Source organism: Ursus arctos, unplaced genomic scaffold (assembly GCF_023065955.2).
Source record: "Ursus arctos isolate Adak ecotype North America unplaced genomic scaffold, UrsArc2.0 scaffold_10, whole genome shotgun sequence".
Lineage (NCBI taxonomy): Eukaryota > Metazoa > Chordata > Mammalia > Carnivora > Ursidae > Ursus > Ursus arctos.
This window is the reverse complement of record NW_026622764.1, coordinates 66,327,412-66,331,887: the sequence shown is the minus strand read 5'-3', so window position 1 is coordinate 66,331,887 and position 4,476 is coordinate 66,327,412. Positions and strand designations below refer to the sequence as shown.

Sequence of the window (4,476 nt, the reverse complement as noted above, 5' to 3'; positions counted from 1 at the left end):
CTTCACAGAGCCAGGTCCTCAGAGGGCAGATTCCTCTCCACAGGGGGACTGGCGAGGACCAGGGGCCGCCACACACAGGATTCAGGGCTGCTGCTCCTTTCACCACCGCCAAATGCATGATGGAAGGTGTTTGGGATTGAATCTTACAGGTACTCTCCTCCCTGATCCAGGTCTCCATCTGGCTAATCTCCCTTCTCTCTCCTTCACATAGCTGTGTAAACAGCTTGTTTGATGTGACCCTAACAGTCTTCGATGGCTTTCTGACTACCAGAGCTAGAATCAGTCATTTCCTTAAGAAGCCCTGGCTTCTTGTAGAGAGAAAGGGTATTTTCAGGACCACAAGAGGGACGGTCGTCTGGGGTCTGGTCCTCTTAACAAGACCAAAGGGAAAAAAAATTATACATATGTAACAAAACACCTCATGATTTCATATTGATCACGCCAATTAAAACTTGAGATCTTAAAGCTTTTACTTTGCTGGTTCTCAAGGACACAAGGAATGAAAAAATTAGTATAAACCGTAATTACTTATTTTTTTAAAATCCCGTAATCACACAGCAGAGTCTCAGAATAAAACTGCTACAACCAGGGGCGCCTGGGTGGTGCAGTCGGTTAAGGGTCCAACTCTTGGTTTCAGCTCAGGCCATGATCTCAGAGTCACGAGATCGAGTCCCAAGGCGGGTTCTGCACTCAGTGGGGAGTCTGCTTAAGTTTCTCTCTCTCCTTCTTCCTCTGCTCCTCCCCCCTGCACTCTCTCTCTCTCTCTCTAAAATAAACAAACGAATAAATCTTTAAAAAATACTAAAACCAATGTGACTGCTGAAAAAAACTTTTCTTATGCTTCCTCCATTCTTCCCCCATAAAAAAAAATAGTTACGCTAAGTCTGTACCATCAGTGCATATAGCCATCGCGCACTGAAGACTCTCTCTCCTTCTGAACCCTCACTGGGTCTTCACTCCACGGGTGACTATATTTAGTGCTCATAATCCGTCTTCTGTCTCTCTGGTTACTTTGGGTACCTGAAGCTTGTTCTCTAGTGGATTTCCCAGGAAGGGCCGTGGAAACAGCATTCCCTGACTTCTTGCGTATTGATAACAGTGTGTCTGTGTCTTTTATACTTGAAAGCCAGTATTGCTTGATACAAAACCAATGACTTATACTTTCTCTCTTTAAGGATCTTAAATATGCTATTCCACTTTCTTTTGGATAAGTATTCTTTGTGAAAAGTTCGATGATAATCCAACTTTCTTTTCTTATGAGTTATGTGTTCTTTTTTCTAAATGCCAAAACTTTTTTCCTTCTTCCCTTCCTTCCTTCCTTCCTTCCTTCCTTCCTTCCTTCCTTCCTTCCTTCCTTCCTTCTTTCCTTCCTTCCTTCCTTCCTTCCTTCCTTCCTTCCTTCCTTCCTTCCTCTGTCTCTCTCATTCTTTCCTTCTTTCCCTCCAGTAATTGTTTAGACTACCTTTTGGTCATTCTACATTGATATTCTCAGGTACAGTATTGTGCTCTTTCCATAGGTGGTTTCAACTCTTTTTATTTTAGGAAAGTGTTCCTGAGTTATAGTTTTCACTGTTCATTCTGTTCTCTTGCTTTTGCTTTTTTCCTCAGAGACTTGTATTATCTTCATTTTAAATCTGCAGTATTTGTGGGACGCCTGGGTGGCTCAGTCGGTTAAGCGGCTGCCTTCGGCTCAGGTCATGGTACCAGAGTGCTGGGATTGAGTCCTCATGGGGCTCCCTGCTCAGTGTGGAGCCTGCCTCTCCCTCTGTCTGCCACTGCCCCGGCTTGTGCTCTCTCTCTCTCTCCCTGACAAATAAATAAATAAAATCTTTTAAATAAATGTTCAGTATTTGTTACTTGCTCTCAAATCCTTTTTATCTCTTTCTTCATTTTTTTGTTGACTTTTTTCCATTTTCCTCTTTTTATCTTTTATGTCTCTTAAAGCTTTATTTCTTGTGTCTGTTCATTCTTGTGTTTCTTCTGGTTTGGTCTTTAATTTTGAAATAATTTTTTTTAAAAAAATGATACTTTCCTGAGTTCTGCAGCCTCATTTCTGAGTTTTTCTAATTTTGATTTATGCTTTCTTTCACATGTTATATACTTTTTAAAAACATCTGTCATTTTGAAATAGTAAATTACAATTTTGATTGCTCTGTGGGCATGTCTTTCTACTGTGCTCTACTTGTAGGGATGTTATTCTGCTCTTTATTTCTTTTTTCCTTATGATAAGTTTGCATAGGATTTGACCTTGAGAATTTTCTGGTTGTCAGCTTTAAGTAGACTCGGTTTTCCTGAAATCTTAGAATCAGCTAGAGTTCAAAAATGTTTCTCTAACTCAAAGAGTGCCCACTTCTGTCATTTTTGCAGAGTTCACAAAATTTGGTGACTTGTTTTCTGAGATTTCCTGGATCAGTTTCCTCCCTGCTTTGACCTGGGCCTTTTCTTTAAAAGTATGAAATGATTTATGAATTTGCCTATCACTTTTGCACAGGGGCCATGCTAATCTCTGTATTGTTCCAGCTTTAGTTTATGTGCTGCTTAAGCAAGCACGACCATAGCCTTTTAACAGGTCTTGCTGCTCTAATGATTATTTCCACAGAAACGAATACTCAAAAAAAATGCAAATCTGATTATGTCACTTCCAACCACACCCTGATTCCTCAGCGGCTTCCCTGCTGTAGCCCCACGGCTCTGCACACCTGGCCCTTGCCTTCCGCTCAGATCTCATTTTCTACCTCTCTGCCCTGGCCCCTAGCTCTAGTCAGATTCGTCTGTGTTCTAGAACAACCGAACTTGTTCTGCCCCAGAGCCTTTTCACCTGCCACTCTCTTTTCTTGGAGCGCTTCCCCCCTAGGGCTCCAGCTGTCCTGCGCCTGGCTCTTTCCCATCCTTCAAATATCAGCTCAGATATAACCTTGACCAAAGTGATTCTTGGCCACCCCGTGTAAGGTGGTCCTGCACCCCCAGTCACAGTCGCTGTCTGTCACATCATTCTCTAATCTCCATCTTAGCTCTTGTCACAGTCAGGAATTCTCTGAGCTTTTTCTTTACCTGTTTACTGTATGCTCAAGAGGCCAAGGACCTCGCTCGCCTTCTTTTCTATTATGTGTCCACTGCCTCGCACGGTCCTGACACACAGTCGGGGCTCAATAAATATTTATTGAAAGAGAAATAAGTGCAGTTCAGCTATCATCTATATTCTTTGAAAATTCTTCACTGACTCGCTGCCCCGTCTACATGTCTGCACAGCCAGTCACCTCCTAGCCTGTGGAGACGTCCTGCTTACGGTTTCTATCCGTTTACTCTGTTCTTCATCCATCCGTTCACGGTTGTACCTGCTTCATTCTCTCTACCGTGGGCTCCTTGTGGACAGAGAGCTAATGCTCTGTGTCTTGTGTTCCCAGCACAGTGGGGATGCAACAAATCTTTCTTGAATGAGTGAACAGATGTTTTCTCTGGAGAGCAGAGGTGAGAGGAGAGTTGGGAAGATACCCAGGGAGTAAACTGGGAGATTAGGAGAGAAAAATGTTCTCAAAACCGACTGTTCTGCTCCGTGGCATTAAATGTGCTTTCTTCTCTAGTCCCTTATTTGATCCTCACAAAACCCTACAAACTCGAGCAGGTATTACTATTGCCCTTTAGAAATGAAGACACACAAGTCTTGTGAGTTTAAATCTGAACTTGCAAAGTCGAGAGGGAGTGGATCGAAGACAGAAAGCCATTTGATTCCAAGCCCAATGCTTTTTGCATTAAACTGGGGTGAGTGTGTCTCTAATACAACACGACGAGACGAGTGTTCTTTCGTGGATGATAAATGATTGAAGGTAAATCCACAGAGGTGGGCTGGCATTGCATTAGGCCAGTGCAGCGTCATTGGAACAAGGGTAGAATCTTGAGAGGGCTGTGATGGATAAGACCCGTCTGGGGGTACAAAGCCTGGTGTGGATTTTTAAAAAACAAAATATTTAAAAAATATTTTTAAAAAATAAGACTATCATTCTTGTTTAGAACAGGAGCCAAGACATGAATAAAGGTGGGCGTATGATGGGTCAAGATGAGGTGGGAAGCAGGAAAGCGTGGTAAAGAGGGCTGTGCTGGGCCAGGTGAAGGCACCCACAGTGTGGCATCTGTGGGATTACGGGTGGGAGCCAGCTGTGTGGAGTCTAAAGGGGTAACGGACAGTTGGTGGCCGGGGGTGGCGAGGAGCGCATCTGCCAAGGTAGAGAAGGAAGTGAATGCCCCACATCAGTGCCAGGTCTTGTCAAAGTCCTTTTGGTGTCCTGACCACGGGAACTTCCTCTTTGAACAAGCTGGAAATCAGATTCTGGCAGAAAGACGGCATGAAGTCGCCACCCTCATTCTTCACTTGTTCATTCTTTCAGTAGGGGCTCCTGGCTTCTCCGTGGGTCCTCATGGATGGCGGATGCAGGCCACTGAGAGCCAGCCACGGACTCTCCCTGGAGTCCCTGAGGGTGT

The 4,476-nt window shown here is 43.9% G+C and overlaps 1 non-coding gene across 1 annotated transcript; it reads right to left on the bottom strand.

The window, feature by feature from the left end:
* Window positions 1-2,446: 2,446 nt before the first annotated feature.
* LOC113251590 (U6 spliceosomal RNA) lies at window positions 2,447-2,550 on the bottom strand. The gene has a single exon (XR_003314563.1). It is a non-coding gene; the product is annotated as a U6 spliceosomal RNA (small nuclear RNA).
* Between the last annotated feature and the right edge of the window lie 1,926 nt (window positions 2,551-4,476).